This window comes from Coenobita brevimanus, chromosome 70, assembly GCF_032717465.1.
Source record: "Coenobita brevimanus isolate Jiangsu-jjx chromosome 70, ASM3271746v2, whole genome shotgun sequence".
Taxonomy (NCBI): domain Eukaryota; kingdom Metazoa; phylum Arthropoda; class Malacostraca; order Decapoda; family Coenobitidae; genus Coenobita; species Coenobita brevimanus.
The window spans coordinates 165555-183786 of record NC_137023.1 but is presented as its reverse complement, the minus strand read 5'-3'; the positions used below and the strand labels follow the sequence as shown (position 1 = coordinate 183786).

The following is an 18232-nucleotide window of genomic DNA, read 5'->3' as shown; positions in this document are numbered from 1 at the left end:
GGTGCCCTGCTGAGTGATGGTGAAGAACGCTGGCTGTGGTGCCCTGCTGAGTGAAGGTGAAGAACGCTGGCTGTGGTGCCCTGCTGAGTGAAGGTGAAGAACGCTGGCTGTGGTGCCCTGCTGAGTGAAGGTGAAGAACGCTGGCTGTGGTGCCCTGCTGAGTGAAGGTGAAGAACGCTGGCTGTGGTGCCCTGCTGAGTGATGGTGAAGAACGCTGGCTGTGGTGCCCTGCTGAGTGATGGTGAAGAACGCTGGCTGTGGTGCCCTGCTGAGTGATGGTGAAGAACGCTGGCTGTGGTGCCCTGCTGAGTGATGGTGAAGAACGCTGGCTGTGGTGCCCTGCTGAGTGATGGTGAAGAACGCTGGCTGTGGTGCCCTGCTGAGTGATGGTGAAGAACGCTGGCTGTGGTGCCCTGCTGAGTGATGGTGAAGAACGCTGGCTGTGGTGCCCTGCTGAGTGATGGTGAAGAACGCTGGCTGTGGTGCCCTGCTGAGTGATGGTGAAGAACGCTGGCTGTGGTGCCCTGCTGAGTGATGGTGAAGAACGCTGGCTGTGGTGCCCTGCTGAGTGATGGTGAAGAACGCTGGCTGTGGTGCCCTGCTGAGTGATGGTGAAGAACGCTGGCTGTGGTGCCCTGCTGAGTGATGGTGAAGAACGCTGGCTGTGGTGCCCTGCTGAGTGATGGTGAAGAACGCTGGCTGTGGTGCCCTGCTGAGTGATGGTGAAGAACGCTGGCTGTGGTGCCCTGCTGAGTGATGGTGAAGAACGCTGGCTGTGGTCCTATGTTGAATGATGAAGAACTGGTGAAGAATGCTGGCTGTGGTTCCCTGCTGAGTGATGAAGAACGAGTGAAGAACGCTGGCTGTGGTCCCCTGCTGAGTGATGATGAAGAACGAGTGAAGAACGCTGGCTGTGGTCCCCTGCTGAGTGATGATGAAGAACGAGTGAAGAACGCTGGCTGTGGTCCCCTGCTGAGTGATGAAGAACTCTCTCACCTACCCCTACTGCCTCTCCTATTGTATTTCTTAATCTGTTTTTAGTATGCAATATAAAACTTCAAAATTTACTGTCTTGGTTCCTTCCATTTAATTTCTACGTAGCTTTTCAATGAAACTTTTAACCTGCGTGACTGAAATTACTACAGCCACAGCGCATGACTCTGAGGTTGTCATTATCGTACCTTGGCAACCTACCGTTCAAAAGTGCGTCCCATTTCGTGTATGAGATGAGACTCAAGTGATTCGTATAATAATATTTGTGTATAATGATTCGAGTATAATATAACCGTGTATAATAATAATCGTGCATAATATATTCGTGTATAATATGATTCGTGTATAATATATTCGTGTATAATAATATGATTTGTGTATAATAATATTCGTGCACAAGATATTCGTGCATAATATATTCGTGTATATGACTTGTGTCTAATATTCGTGCATAATATATTCGTGTATAATATATTCGTGTATAATTAAATGATTCGTGTATATGGTACAAAATAGGAAGCACTTTTGAATGGTAGGTTGCCAGGGTACGATAATGACAACCTCGGAGACATGCGCCACGATTATAGTATACCTGTGAGTAACTTAATATTATTTTAACTTGATATATTAAAGACTTCATTTCAAGACACAAAAAAAGAACTTTGAAATATACAAATCTTTTATTCAATGGAGAAGTATAAATCATCAATGTTAAAAAAATATATGAAACGAAAAAAATCCTTGAATTGATGGTAAAAACATAAAACAGCCAAACTTGAAAAAAAAAAAAAAAAAAAAGCAGCAGAAATAATAATAATAAAAAAACTAAACTTGCAAAATATGAAAAAATTTTTGCAATATTCAGCAAAAAAAAAATGGCCCCAAAATGGATATCTGGCCCCCACAAAAATGTACTTAGTCGATTGCGAAGGTTAATTGAACCAGGTCTTGCATCGAGCCTTTGGTAATCCGAAGAGTGTCCGGAGCCAACCTGAAACAAGAGAAAGGTTTTAGAATAATAATAGGTCTATGTCTATCTATCTATCTATCGCCAGACGCCATAATCCCATAAGGGGTGGCCATTTGACTTTGAGTTATTTGTTTTACGGGGAGGGGCACTAACCCTCCACCAACCCACTTGTTGACACGTAGGCAGCACGTATGGTTTGGTGATATGGTTACCACCCAGCGTTGTAAATGGTTTCTTGGCTTACAGGAAACCATTTGGCTTGTCACTCAATGTAAAGCCACCTGTAAAGGAAAGAAAAGCAATGAGAAGTGACAGGAAAGATGGGAGAAATAGGAAGAGAGGAGGACAGGCACAGAAAAAGAATGATAAAGGCTAAGGAAGAAGTAGGCAGCACTACATCAAGTGAGTGGATGATGGTGAGAAATAGGAAGAGAGGAGGGCAGGCACAGAAAAAGAATGATAAAGGCTAAGGGAGAAGTAGGCAGCACTACATCAAGTGAGTGGATGATGGTGAGAAATAGGAAGAGAGGAGGGCAGGCACAGAAAAAGAATGATAAAGGCTAAGGAAGAAGTAGGCAGCACTACATCAAGTGAGTGGATGATGGTTGCCACATAGGTACCCTCCAATAATGCCCCACCCCATACCCCTTCCCCCCTCACCCTAACTACAGGTAGCAGGGTGAGGGAGGGAGAGCAAAGGAGTGGGGGAGGTTTGGAGAGGACAAGAGCAAAATGCGGCAAGTAAGAGTGTGTGTACAGCTGTGGACATAAGTACTGCTCCACTTCATGAGCGTTAAGTAGCCAGGAAGTGAGCAAAACTGTAAGCCAAGAAACCATTTACAGTGCTGGGTGGTAACCATATAACCAAACCATACGTGCTGCCTACATGTCAACAAGTGGGTTGGTGGAGGGTTAGTGCCCCTCCCCGTAAAACAACTAACTCAAAGTCAAATGGCCACCCCTTACGGGATTATGGCGTCTGGCAATAGATAGGTAGATAGATAGATAGATATGGGCCCTTGCTACACTAGTGAGGAACCTTATGCCTGAAAATCCTTAGGGCACTGAACAGATGTACAGTCGCGTTCACGAGTTCCAATACACATGTAGTCGCATCATCTACTGTTGTGCCCACCGATGGTACGATAAAGAACAGACAGTAAGCGCAAAAGTTCCCTATTCTAAAAGCAGTAAGCATTACAAGAGACAATACACCCCTATGTGTATCAGGACTCATGAACACAACTGTACCACATGGGCCCTGGCTAGAGTGACACACCTTACTTATAAAAATCCCTGGGGTGTGGCTGACTGACCAGGCCTGCATCTACACTGCATACGAAAAAGAAATCTGGTTTACCTTTAACATCACAGCGAATGGCTATGATCATTTTAGTGCTGATAGACTTCTTGCACTTCCATCTATCATCATCATCAGCCCAAGTTAGTCCACAGCATAATAAAGGTGTCTCTCATCTTCTTCCACCCTGATGTGTTGGTTGTCAGCATCTTCCACCAAATCCCAGCCAATCTTGATGTCAGAACAAGATGGTGAGATGAGATATGGGATCCACTCCTCCATCTGCTGACAAAAATCATTATCAGTATCATCACCATCATCTTCATTTCTCTTCTCACATTATACATGGAGTAGTTATCTATCTATCTATTGCCGGATGCCTTAATCTCATAAGGGACGGCCACAAACAAATCGCCTCCATGTCACTGTCCACCGCCATTTCACTGCCCTGCTCCCAGCTCACACCCCCCTCTCCCATATACCTCTCCACTCCATCTCTCCAGCTCATCCTCGGCCTCCCCCTCCCTCTACCTCACTCACATACAAGTCATCTGATATTAGTGAAACTGCTTCTTTTCTCTGCATGGGCTCCTACGTTCAACAGAGGGATGAAGGAGGCAGGAAAAACAGGGAAACGAGGCAATTCCCAAAGAAATATGTCAAAATCCAATGAACCACTAAAAAATAATCAGAAAACCCTTCTTTCATCCACAAAACTGTGTGTGCCTGAAAGTTAAAAATTTATTCTTTGCGGATTTAAAATACTACAATAATGGAAGGAGCTATGGAGGGTGACAGCACTCCAGTCCAGCAGGTATTATTGCAGTTACGGACAGTCACACCCTTCACGTAAGCAGTTAGGTTAGTTTAGTTAGATTGTTAGGGTAGTTAGGTTTGATCAGTTTAGTTTCAGTACCGTACGTTAACTTAGCTGGGTAAGATTAGAAGTAAAATCAGAATAATGTTCTATCTATCTATTGCCAGATGCCTCAATCCCGTTTGGGGTGGCCACAAACATATCGCCTCCAAGTCGCCCTGTCCCCCGCCATTTCACTGCCCTGCTCCCAACTCACACCCCCCTCTCTCATATACCTCTCCACCCCATCCCTCCATCTCATCCTTGGCCTCCCCTTCCCTCTTCCCCCCTCCACCTCACTCACATACACTCTCTTCGTCAGTCTTTCACCCTCCATCCTCTCCACATGTTAACTGTCCAAAAATGCAAAATTATCCAACAGTATGTAGCTAGCAGAAAAAATTAGGTAAAATTATAGATTCAGCCAACAACACAATTACAATATTTTGGTCAATTATTTTTGGTATATGAGAGAGGGGGGTGTGAGTTGGGAGCAGGGCAGTGAAATGGCAGGGGACAGGACGACGTGGAGGTGATTTGTTTGTGGCCACCCCAAACGGGATTGAGGCGTCTGGCAATAGATAGATAGATTTTTGGTATTTCAGACAATTCTAAGACAAAAGCTAAGGAAATTTCATCGCAAATTATTTTTACTTTACTCTTGCAGATAACCTAACCTAACCTTCAGGAGTCAAAAAAACTAACTTGTAACAAAAATGTCATTGAATAAAAAATGTCTCAAAAACTGTCTAACATACCAAAAAAACGGATGAAAATCTTGTGGTAACTGTGTTTTTAGATGACAATAATTATACTGAAAAATAACAAAAAAAAAAAGCAGAAAAAGGCACTCGTTACCCATTTCAACAAGAGGAAATGCACAGCCACTGCCATGCGTTAAAGAGCGGTGATAAAATCCTTCACTACACTGCACGGCCCATCTTGGTGAATGATTTTGAATATCAGCCAAAGGTCTTCATGTGAGGGTCATCGCTGGTTCACTGAGGTGTGGCTTTTCAATCGGCACTTACTCAGAACATCCTGCCAAAAAGGAAAAACGGAATTAGGGCTCTGTGAAAGGCTAAGAGAATACAGGTATTGTATGGTCTAGTATTCCTAGTTCCCAAATAAATACATTCATTCGTACTACCAATATCAACTGCACTGATCCCGGCATAAAGGACCCCCGACAGACTCATGGACTGGGGGTATACAGCTTATTTCCAGCCATTCTCTGAGTTACACAATCACAACACATGACCTACCTTAATGTGATGGTGTCTGCGTCTTCCACAATACGTTAAAGCAACCATCCATTCAGTATCCGCATGAAATTCACCAGCATTAATGCACACACCGTTCATCCCGTCCATACTGTTTATTTTAAGTACCTATACTTTAACAAAAAAGACGATCACACTTGAGTCTCAGAAAGAATCGGAATCTCTTCTCCAATCCCCCTGTTATACATAGGAATTTTAGTTATTCCTTCGTAAAAAAATTAATTGAATTGAAATATTTATTGCTGTAAAAGGTGCGGAGTGCTAATACAACAAAAGAAGGTGGTTTACAATAAAGGGCTAAGCAGATTGATGAAGTGAAAGTTATCGTACATCGCCTGATTCGCGTTTCAATACCGACCATTTAACGACACATTTTACATTTATTATAAAAGCAATAAACCACCATCACTTTCATAGCTCGTGTAACTCAGAAAACTAGTACACTTGCTAAATGAATTGATATGTAAATAGACGACTGGGAATTAGTTACCTTGAAGCACCCATCTGTAACCATGGCAACCATCACCTGACTACCAACAACACGTTACTGATGACAACTTTCGCCATCTTCCCACTTACCATTCTACCTGACTTTAGAATTCCAATAAGCAAATACCGTAATGGTTGCCACATATTTAGCAGTGTATCAATAAAATGCACATATATTTTGTGGGGCAACCCTTACATAGTAATGAATGATCAGTGAAAGAAAATCGTACAATGTGAATCAGCTCTTTAGCAATAAATGGCGACCAAATGCTCCTGATTGTTGAGATATTCCGTAACTTATGGCAACAGTATTTAGATTTTATATAAGCTAAATGAACGCTGGATAATTGGAAGCATTGTATTCGCCGTCCTTCTTCACTTATATTAGTATTACACTCTTAGTCACCCTTAAATTTTATACAAATTCAAATGTTTCATAGGACATATATTTTCAGATATTAATTGGGCACTTTGAGAGGATATATACTTTTTCTTTTTGGTTGTATGTGTTAATTCATTACTGTATTTTTCAGATTTTGAGTGCAAAGATGGCGGGGGTCAGCATCAGTAAAGTGTTGTGGCGTCAGCTGTCCTCACTACACGCTATTGTGAGGCGGTGTTTGGCGTTTAACCTGCCAAGACGAGGGCGAGGAGAGTCCCTGCACTGTTGGAAAGTCACCACCAGTAAGTTACAATGTTATCCAAGCAAACGTTACGGTCTAATAGGCCAATTAAAATGAGCGGGAACCTGTATGCATCGTTCAGGTCGAGAAGGGTCATTTTGACGATCAACTCATTATTATAAACGAGTATCTTGCCTACTATTCACCACTAACCATATTTTTCAAGAGCAGTGGTAGGTGGTGGCGACCATCATCCACTCACTTGATGTAGTGCTGCCTACTTCTTCCTAAGCCTTTATCATTCTTTTTCTGTGCCTGTCCTCCTCTCTTCCTATTTCTTACCATCATCCACTCACTTGATGTAGTGCTGCCTACTTCTTCCTTAGCCTTTATCATTCTTTTTCTGTGCCTGTCCTCCTCTCTTCCTATTTCTCACCATCATCCACTCACTTGATGTAGTGCTGCCTACTTCTTCCTTAGCCTTTATCATTCTTTTTCTGTGCCTGTCCTCCTCTCTTCCTATTTCTCACCATCATCCACTCACTTGATGTAGTGCTGCCTACTTCTTCCTTAGCCTTTATCATTCTTTTTCTGTGCCTGTCCTCCTCTCTTCCTATTTCTCACCATCATCCACTCACTTGATGTAGTGCTGCCTACTTCTTCCTTAGCCTTTATCATTCTTTTTCTGTGCCTGTCCTCCTCTCTTCCTATTTCTCACCATCATCCACTCATTTGATGTAGTGCTGCCTACTTCTTCCTTAACCTTTATCATTCTTTTTCTGTGCCTGTTCTCCTCTCTTCCTATTTCTCCCATCTTTCCTGTCACTTCTTATTGCTTTTCTTTCCTTTACAGGTGGCTTTACATTGAGTGACAAGCCAAATGGTTTCCTGTAAGCCAAGAAACCATTTACAACGCTGGGTGGTAACCATATCACCAAACCATACGTGCTCCCTACGTGTCAACAAGTGGGTTGGTGAAGGGTTAATGCCCCTCCCCATAAAACAAATAACTCAAAGTCAAATGGCCACCCCTTACGGGATTATGGCGTCTGGCAATAGATAGATAGACACATAGATAGAATTGGCAGAATTTCGGTGGCAATTTTGGGTCTGGTTAGTACTTGGATGGGTGACCGCTGGGGAACACCAGATGCTGTTAGCATCCCTACGTGTCAAGTGGGGTTGGTGGAGGATTAGTGCCCCTCCCTGTAAAACAATTAACTCTAAGCCCTTGGCCACCCCATTTGGGATACATGGCATCTGGCAATGAATGAATGAATGAATGAATTGTAGTTACTGACATGCATTTTGGAGTAATGTTTTCGTTATAGCCCATACTCGACCTGGACCACATTTAGTATTTTTCCCCGTGTTTTTATGTGATTGGGTAGAATTTTACCTTCGTTTCTGTCATTACACAACCGGTTTTTGAGACGCCATCCCCCCACACCAATACATGAATTACAAGCCATTTGAAGCATTAAGCAGTACTGATCCCTTAATTAACCATGATCTTGAGCAATACAGACTCAAAACAGTCTGGACAAACAGCAGGAGAGCGCCCATTAACTAAAGATGAATATTTTTTTGACAGGGACTGTCTTTTGTAATTGTATAATTCATTCATGACACTCAGGTTCTGCAGAATGCAATAATAGCATTTGTTATTAACCCATGGATTGTGTAGTTACCTTTTTTTTTAATCTCACCGTGTGGTGAGCAAAAAATGAATTATCTTTTTTTAAGTTTTTGTTTATTATAAACTTGACAATAAACATCCAGGGCATCATCTGGTGAAAAAAACAAAACTCTCTCTCTCCCTCCGTCTTTGCGTAGCGCCATGCGTAAGTTTGCATAGGGATGAAGTAGTGAGCACTGATGCATGGCCATTGGAAGGTTAGCACAGCCTGAGCTGTGGCTTGCAACGCAGTGCTTCCCAGCCTGAGCTGTGGCTGGCAGTCCACAGGTTAATGAGCAACAAGTTAGGTTTGTTGATGTCAGCAGTGGCATCCTACAGAGGGCAGTGGGTCAATATGGAGCCAAAGCTCATTCATCTTGAAATTGTTTTGGTCAATTACATTAGGTTAAGTTTGGTTGAATTAGGTTAGGTTAAGTTGTCTATCCACCATATCTATTACCAGACGCCTTAATCCCTTAAGGGGTGGCCACAAACAAATTTGCCTCGCTCACGCCCTGTCCCCTGCCATTTCACTTCCCTCCTCCCAGTTCACATCCCCTTCTGTCATATACCTCTCCATCACTCCATCTCATCCTCGGTCACCCCCCCTTCCACCTCACTCACCTACACTCTCCTCATTAGTCTCTCGCTCTCCTTTCTCTCTACATGTCCAAACTACCTTAGTGTATTTCTCCAAATGCTTTATATCACATCCACATCCTACCCACTATGCTCCTTCTCTTCCTTATTTGTCAGTCTGTTTATCAATGAAGTGGACGATATGAAAGCTTGGGATGGAGGAGTGGCTGGGTAGGGTGGTTATGGCCATGTATGTGGGTGATGGCACCAAGGTAAGGGTAAATGGAGTTGTGAGTGATGAGTTTTCTGTTTATGTTGGTTTGCATTATGGTACTTGAAGCCCTCTCAGGTGACTTCAGAAATGGACTCCCATTGGAGACGTTGTATGCTGATGATTTGGTGTTGACTGCAGAGAATGAAAAGGAGATGGAGAAAAGATTTAGGATATGGAGAGATGGTATGGGGCACAAGGGCTTAAGAGTAAATGCAGGTAAAACAAAAACGATGGTATCTAGGGCTGGGGATGGTACTGTCAAAGAAGAGGGGGAGTGGCCATGTGCGATTTGCCACAAGAACATGGGAAGTAATTCCATCTTGTGCAGTGTGTGTGATAAGTGGGTGCACAAGAGATGTAGTGGTATTAGAGGTAGACTGTTAGATAATGCTGATTTCATGTGTGCGGTGTGTCGGGGAGAGCAGGTGGAGATTGTCAGGCATGAAAGAATTGAACTTGCTGGTGAGTTATTTGGGAGACATGTTGTGTGCTGGAGGTGGGGCTGGAGCAGCTCTGTGGCTGGGGTGAGGAGTGGTTGGAAGAAGTTCAGGGAGCTGTTGTTTCTTCTGACATTGAGGGGGTCTTCCCTATGTGTTAAGGGATCTTTGTATGCAGCATGTGTTAGGAGTGTAATGCTGTATGTGGCATGTGTTAGGAGTGTAATGCTGTATGGTAGTGAGACCTGGGCAGTAAAAGAAGAGGCTATACACAGGCTCAAACGTACAGAAATGGCAGTGATTAGATTGACGTGCAATGTGTACCTAAGTGCAAGGCCTGGGGGGGCTAGGTTTACGATGGAAGAGTTGAGAGGTAGGATGGGACTGGAGTGCATAGGTGTTGTGATGAGGAGAGGTAGATTGAGATGGTTTGGGCATGTGGAGAGGATGGGGGATGATAAACGGAGGCAGAAAGTGAGAAGTGTTAATGTTGAGGGTAGGGTAGCAAGAGGTAGACTGAAAATAACTTGGGACAATGCCATTGAGTGTGACCTCAGGGATAAGGGAGTAAATAGGGAAGCTGCCAGAGGTTGAGGAGCATGGAGAGCTGCCATTATGTGACCTAGCCCGACACATGCAAGCATGTTGGAGCCTTCAAAAAAGAAATGAACTCCACATGCTCCCCTCAGATAACTCATTTCCACTACTCTCACTCTTGTGTCCTTCCAACAAGGCCCAGGCTTTGCTTCCATACATTGAAGTAGGTATCACAATACGTACTATCATGCAGCAGCTTATTTACTTCCATGCTCACTTCCCTATTTTTTATACTGCTTTCAAAGAACCAGCAACCATTCTTCCCCATTGTACCCTTTCAAGCACTTCACCCTCTAAACTTCAATCCTTACTCACCACACTACCCAAGTACTGTATACTTAAATGCACTTACATTTTCCATTTCCTCCTCATCCAGCCTCACTGTACATTCAGTGATGTCATGTCTCTCAAAGACCATAACTTTACTCTTCCCTACATTCACCTTTAGATTCTGTTTCTTACACAGTCATTTAAACTCATTCACCAAGACTTGCAGTTCCCCTTCTACCTCACTTAACAATACAGTATCATCTGCAAACAACAGAATAGGGGGTTTCCAAACACTGCCTTCTCTCATTAGGACCACTCCAACATCCACTACCCTACTTTGTATCTCTTTTATAACTCCATCCATATACAGATTGACACATTCTTGTTTCATCAACTGGCACAGTACAGTGAAAATCCCATCTCTTCTACAGTATGTTTCAGATGGTTTGATTTTTCTGCTCTGTATTCATCAAACTTTGGAAAGATATTTGTGCCTCTCTGTACATGCAGAGCAGAAGGTTAGGTTCTGGAGCCCCTATACAGAGGGGGTCACTGTATGTGCAGAGGAAAGGGTTAGTGTCTGGAACCACTGTATATGGTATTGCTTTAAAAAGAACAAGACAAAAATATCTCCCAAAAATCCCATTAAAACATCTTTGGACACTATTTCTATTATCCACAAACTCTGCACCTTGACAACTGGAAGGCAGTGTGTGGTGCTGCTGTTTATATAGATTTCCGCTACTTTTGGTCATATGTTTCTCAGGCAAAGTAATCCAGATGGAGTGGAGAGGTATAGGAGAGAGGGGGGAGGTGTGAGCTGGGAGCAGCGCGGTGAAATGGCGGGGGACAGGGTGACATGGAGGCGATTAGTTTGTGGCCACCTCTTTTGGGATTAAGGCATCTGGCAATAGATAGATAGATAGTAATCCAGATAACTCTTCTCTCTTACTGTTTGTACATTAGGCAAAGTATAGTAATGGAGTGTTATGCTTCAGGTTAGTGGTGAGGGAGCTTGGATCGTGGATGCCTGATGTACAATACACGTCATCCATCAGTCAGTGCAGCAGAGGAGCTGATGTGGACTGCGCTGAGGTATAAGGTAAGGGTTGTGGCGTGAGTCATATTTTCATGCTGTGCATCCTGGCTGTGTGTGCATAAAGTGCTATACAGTGTTATCAGGTTCCTTGATATGCTGGTCTGATGGCCACTATTGTTCCAGGTCCACAAGTCACATCACTGAAATAGATGCATCAGCAGTGTGATCTTCAGGCAGCTGGTTGGGTTATAAATGCTAAGTGTGGACATGAGTGAGGTGTTGCCTGGGAGAACACCTGATATAATTTTTTTGAGCACATGCTATTAGAGGCACCTTATGCATTTCATATAAGAACTGTGAACCATTGATGTATTGTAAGAGTGAAACCTGGATAGAATATTTATTATGTTGACAGATTGTGGTATACTATAATGCTACAAATGTGTGTAGAAAATAGACAGCGGGGAAGATTGAAAAATGTATTGGTCATTTTTACCCATATGTTATTAATGGTTTAGTAATCATGGTTTTTGTAATGGCAGTTATGATCCAGTATTAGTGATCTGTGTTGATATCATGTGTTTAGGGTTAATAGGTATTTTCTGACATGACATTGGTGTTGGCTGTTTATGATGTTACACGTAAATAGTAAGATGAGCAGTGAGGTGAAGTAGCGTGGAGAACAGACAGCGTTTAGCAGGTATTAAGAGAGCTGGGAAGGATGATGTCATGGAGGTGATTAAGGAAGCACTAGATATGAAGTCAGAGAGTGAAGAAATGATTGTGGAACCACATGTGAAGTTTGAGAGTGAGTTTAGTGAAGAGATTGTTGTGGAACCAGATGTGAAGATAGAGGTTGGGGTGAATGAGACACTCCAAGACACTCTCACCCTTGCAGGCCAAGTCGAGAAGTTCAAATGTCTGGACTGTGGCAAACTGTTCCCGTGTAAGAGCCAACTGACCCGACATGCGGTAGTTCATTCCGGAGCGAAGGAGTTCAAGTGTAATGTGTGCGGTAAACTGTTTAGCCAGAAATCTCATCTGACGAGGCATTTGGACATACATTCGGGAGTGAAGGAGTTCAAGTGCAGTGAATGTGATAAAGTGTTTAGTCAAAAAGGCAACCTTACCCAGCACTTACTAATTCATTCAGGAGTGAAGGAGTTCAGGTGTCATTATTGTGGTAAACAATTTAATTTGAAAAGTAACCTCACTAAGCACCTACTTATTCACTCAAGGGAGAAGAAGTTCAAGTGTAATGACTGTGGTAAGCTGTTTCGTACCAAAGGCAACCTCACCCAGCACTCCCAGACTCACTCAGAGGTGAAGTTCAAGTGTGATATTTGTGGTAAACTATTTAGTCACAAAGGGACCCTCACCCACCACTTACTGGTTCATTCGGGAGTAAAGAAGTTTTAGGGTGATCAGTATAGTAAATTATTTAAAAAGAATACAGCCAGGCATGTTACCTTTCACCGAAGTCAAGGAGCATTGGCGTCTTGAATGTGATGTGGTGTTGTGTCAAGAGCTGTAAGAAATGCTGTCTAATTATATGGTGGGATTTTTTTTTCTTGTTTAATACCCTTTTGAAGAACACTCATTCTTTCAGTCTGTAGTTGTGTAGTAGACACTTGCTTTACTGTACCCCACTAGACCAAATATTGGATTTAACGAGCACTACGAGGCCCCTGGACAAGTCATCGTACACACTGGATACCACCTGGCAAATGGGAAAAACCACATGGACCTGCCAGACAACTCTCAGCCCACCAGACACTGTTTTTGCCGTTAACGCATGCTGTACATTACATGAGGCGCATGATGCAGGCCTGCCGGATTGTTTCCCGTGTTCAGAGTGACCCGGAGTCTATCTCTATCTATCTATAGCCCAACGCCCTAATCCTGTAAAGGGTGACTGCAGACAAAAAGCCTCCAAGTTGCTCTGTCACCCACCATTTGACTGCCCTCCCCCCAGCTCACTCCCCCTTCCCTCATATACCTCTCAACTCCATCCCTCCACCTCATCCTTGGTCTCCCCTCCCTCTCCCTCCCTCCAGTTCACCTACATACACCCTTTTAGTCAGTCTTTCATTCTCCATTCTCTCCACATGTCCAAACCACCTCTGCGTATTTCTCCTAATTTTCTCAATCACATCCACATCCACCCCACAACGTTCTTTCACTTCTCATTCATCAGCCTGTGCAGAGTGACCCAGAGTGCAATAACCAATGCTGGCGGTGGTTTTTTCAAGGTGCTTTGACTAGTCATGAAGTGCAGTGACAAGGGTGGGGAAGTATAGGCCACGACGCTCCTCGTGGGGCAACGTAGGATTGGGTGGTGGATGGATGGAAGTGTAAAATGGGTATGGTTTTCCTTTTTCATACTAAAATATGCTGTTTCACTCAATTTTTTTTCCATTGTGTGGCTGGAATCTCACTTCAGGGGGGGACCATCAGACATACTGGATTATCAGCTGTGTCAGATTGGGTTTCTCCCCAGTTGAACCAGTGTCAGATTGGGTTTCTCCCCAGTTGAACCAGTATCAGATAGGGTTTCTCCCCAGTTGAACCAGTATCAGATAGGGTTTCTCCCCAGTTGAACCAGTATCAGATAGGGTTTCTCCCCAGTTGAACCAGTATCAGATAAGGTTTCTCCCCAGTTGAACCAGTGTCAGATAGGGTTTCTCCCCAGTTGAACCAGTGTCAGATTGGGTTTCTCCCCAGTTGAACCAGTATCAGATTGGGTTTCTCCCCAGTTGAACCAGTGTCAGATTGGGTTTCTCCCCAGTTGAACCAGTATCAGATTGGGTTTCTCCCCAGTTGAACCAGTGTCAGATTGGGTTTCTCCCCAGTTGAACCAGTGTCAGATTGGGTTTCTCCCCAGTTGAACCAGTGTCAGATTGGGTTTCTCCCCAGTTGAACCAGTGTCAGATTGGGTTTCTCCCCAGTTGAACCAGTGTCAGATTGGGTTTCTCCCCAGTTGAACCAGTGTCAGATTGGGTTTCTCCCCAGTTGAACCAGTGTCAGATTGGGTTTCTCCCCAGTTGAACCAGTGTCAGATTGGGTTTCTCCCCAGTTGAACCAGTGTGCTGTGGGGAATGTCTGCTGTGTTTATATTATGCCCAAGCTGATATGAGAACTTCGGAGACTATCTATCTATTGCCAGATGCCTCAATCCCGTTCGGGGTGGCCACAAACAAATCGCCTCCACGTCGCCCTGTCCCTTGCCATTTCACTGCCCTGCTCCCAACTCACGCCCCCCCTCTCTCAGACACCACTGTAAAAAAAGTCATATAATGTGTGTACCTGCAGAGATATTCTTTCAGATTTAATGGTGTTTTTTCTGTGTTTTATTAGTGTTTTTTACCGTGTTTTAATAGTGTTTTTTTTACCATGTTTGAATATTTTTCTGTGTTTTATTAGGGTTTTTTACCATGTTTTAATAGTGTTTTTTACCGTGTTTTAATAGTGTTTTTACCATGTTTTAATAATGTTTTTTTCCATGTTTTAATAGTGTTTTTACCATGTATTATTAGTGTTTTTTTACCATGTTTTAATAGTTTTTTTTACCATGTATTATTAGTGTTTTTTTACCATGTTTTAATAGTGTTTTTTTCCATGTTTTATTAGTGTTTTTTTACCATGTTTTAATAGTGTTTTTTTTACCATGTTTTATTAGTGTTTTTACCATGTTTTAATTGTGTTTTTTTACTGTGTTTTATTAGTGTTTTTTCCCATGATTTAATAGTGTTTTTTTTACCGTATTTTAATAGTGTTTTTTTTTAACGTGTTTTGTTTGTTTTTACCATGTTTTAATAGTGTTTTTTGAACCATGTTTTAGCTGTGGTTTTACAGTGTTTTATTAGTGTTTTTTTTCCATGATTTAATAGTTTTTTTTACCATGATTTGTGTTTTTTTTCCATGGTTTAATAGTGTTTTTTATCATATTTTATTTGTGTTTTTTTCCATGTTTTAATAGTGTTTTTACCATGTTTTATTAGTGTTTTTACCATGTTTTAATAGTGTTTTTTTTACCATGTTTTAATAGTGTTTTTTACCGTGTTTTAATAGTGTTTTTACCATGTTTTATTAGTGTTTTTTTTCCCATGATTAATAGTGTTTTTTTTACCGTATTTTAAGTGTTTTTTTTAACTTGTTTTGTTTGTTTTTACCATGTTTTAAGTGTTTTTTACCGTGTTTTAGTAGTGTTTTTCCATATTTTATTAGTGTTTTTTTTCCATGATTTAATAGTGTTTTTTTACCATGCTTTATTAGTGTTTTTTATCATGTTTTAATAGTGTTATTTTACCATGTTTTAATAGTGTTTTTACCATGTTTTATTAGTGTTTTTACAATGTTTTATTAGTTTTTTTTCCATGATTTAATAGTTTTTTTTACCATGATTTGTGGTTTTTTCCATGTTTTAATAGTGTTTTTACCGTGTTTTAATTGTTTTTTTTTTCCATGTTTTAATAGTGTTTTTTTTTTACCATGTTTTAATAGTGTTTTTTTACCATGTTTTAATAGTGTTTTTTTTTACCATGTTTTAATAGTGTTTTTTACCATGTTTTAATAGTGTTTTTTTTTTACCATGTTTTAATAGTGTTTTTTACCATGTTTTAATAGTGTTTTTTACCGTGTTTTAATAGTGTTTTTTCCATGTTTCATTAATGTTTTTTATCCATGATTTAATAGTGTTTTTTTACTGTGTTTTAATAGTGTTTTTTACCATGTTTTAATAGTGTTTTTTTACCGTGTTTTAATAGTGTTTTTTACCATGTTTTAATAGTGTTTTTTTTTACCGTGTTTTAATAGTGTTTCTTCCATGTTTTATTAGTGTTTTTTTCCCCATGATTTTATAGTGTTTTTTATCATGTTTTAATAGTGCTTTTTACCATGTTTTATTTGTGTTTTTTTCCATGTTTTAATTGTGTTTTTCCATGCACACCTACCTCACTTCAAACGATACTGACATGTAATAAGTTAGTTATATAGGTGAAGTACGTGTATGAATTTTTTATTGTGTTTTTTCTGGGTCTATGTGCCGTTTATTTTCCATTTATCTATCTATCTATCTATTGCCAGATGCCTCAATCCCGTTTGGGGTGGCCACAAACAAATCGCCTCCACGTCGCCCTGTCCCTCGCCATTTCACTGCCCTGCTCCCAACTCACACCCCTCTCTCTCATATACCACTCCACCCTATCCCTCCATCTCATCCCCGGCCTCCCCCTCCCTCTCCCCCCCTCCGCCTCACTCACATACACTCTCTTCGTCAGTCTTTCACCCTCCATCCTCTCCACATGGCCAAACCACCTCAGTGTGTTTCTCATAACGCTTCCTATCACATCCACATCCACACCACAACTCTCCTTTATATCCTCATTTGTCAGCCTGTCTCTCCACGTAACTCCACACACACATACACTCACATACACTCTCCTCATCAGTCTCTCACTCTCCATCCTCTCCACATGGTTATCAGGTATTCTTTTATGAGATTAAAAGGTGTCAGTATTAAGGAATATTTAAAATTGAAGGCTACATGAGAATGGACGCAATTGAATGTACACCCAGGGAAAGTTCTGCAATATACACTTGCTCACCACTTCGAAAGAGTAAGTGTGAGACAAGTGTTAAGTGAAGCAGTAGCCAACATCTATCTATCTGTCTATCTATCTGGAAACTTTGTGAGAAGGATGGGGATGGAAGAGGGAGGAGTCAGAACCATCAGCTCCCCCATGCCTTCCTCCTCCCCCAACCTCTCCCCTCCCACACACAGCGGTACCAGATATTTGAGTGTCAGGCTACTGCTTCACTATACTCCCTTTATTTATTGAGATGAAGGTGCACTTGACAGGTTGTTGAGGACTGGCTGAATGCAACGTGTCCTATAAATATTTACTAACCCAAATTTCCTCTCAGATATTTGTTGTCAGTTAATAATGCTAGATTGTAAAGTAATGTTGCAATCAGCCAATAGTCACAAATCTGGCAAGTGCATCTTCACCTCGATAAAAAAAACTGAGTATAGCTGTTGTCTCACGGCTAAAGGTCCGAACTGGGAGGCAGGTGTATAAGGCAGAACTTTCCCCAAGCGTACAGCATCCACGTGAAGATTATCAGAAATTCCAAATGATCTATTTATCTATCTATCTATTGCCACACGCCTCAATCCCGTTCGGGATGGCCACAAACAAATCGCCTCCACGTCGCCCTGTCCCCCGACATTTCACTGCCCTGCTCCCAACTCACACCCCCCTCTCTCATATACCTCTCCACCCTATCCCTCCATCTCATCCTTGGCCTCCCCCTCCCTCTCCACCCCTCCACCTCACTCACATACACTCTCCTCGTCAGTCTTTCACCCTCCATCCTCTCCACATGGCCAAACCACCTCAGTGTGTTCCTCATAACGCTTCCTATCACATCCACATCCACACCACAACACTCCTTTATATCCTCATTTGTCAGCCTGTCTCTCCATGTGACTCCACAGGCATCTCAAACTCATAAAACGTACACAAAGGTAAATGATACATGTGTATTACTGCTAACACTCACAGGATTGAAACTTGGTGCTGAGTGACAAAGAAATTTCCACGGTACAATTCTCAGAACAGCTGTAGGCATAGGAAGGATAGATGGTTTAAATAATGGAGGGAGGGGGAGACCGTGGATGTAGTAAGGGATGGAGTGGAGAGGTATATGAGGGAGGGAGGAGTGAGCTGGGAGCAGGGCAGTGAAATGGCGGGGGACAGAGCGACTTGGAGGCGTTTTGTCTGCGGTCACCCTCTGCGGGACCAGGGCATCAGGCTGTAGATAGATAGATAAATAGATTTTA

At 42.2% G+C, this 18232-nt stretch overlaps 1 long non-coding RNA gene across 1 annotated transcript; it reads right to left on the bottom strand.

The window, feature by feature from the left end:
- Positions 1 to 1861: 1861 nt before the first annotated feature.
- LOC145406475 (uncharacterized) lies at positions 1862 to 5486 on the bottom strand. The gene is made up of 4 exons (XR_013898527.1): positions 5385 to 5486; positions 4978 to 5160; positions 3324 to 3545; positions 1862 to 1984 (listed from the first exon to the last, which is right to left on the bottom strand). It is a non-coding gene; the product is annotated as an uncharacterized LOC145406475 (long non-coding RNA).
- Between the last annotated feature and the right edge of the window lie 12746 nt (positions 5487 to 18232).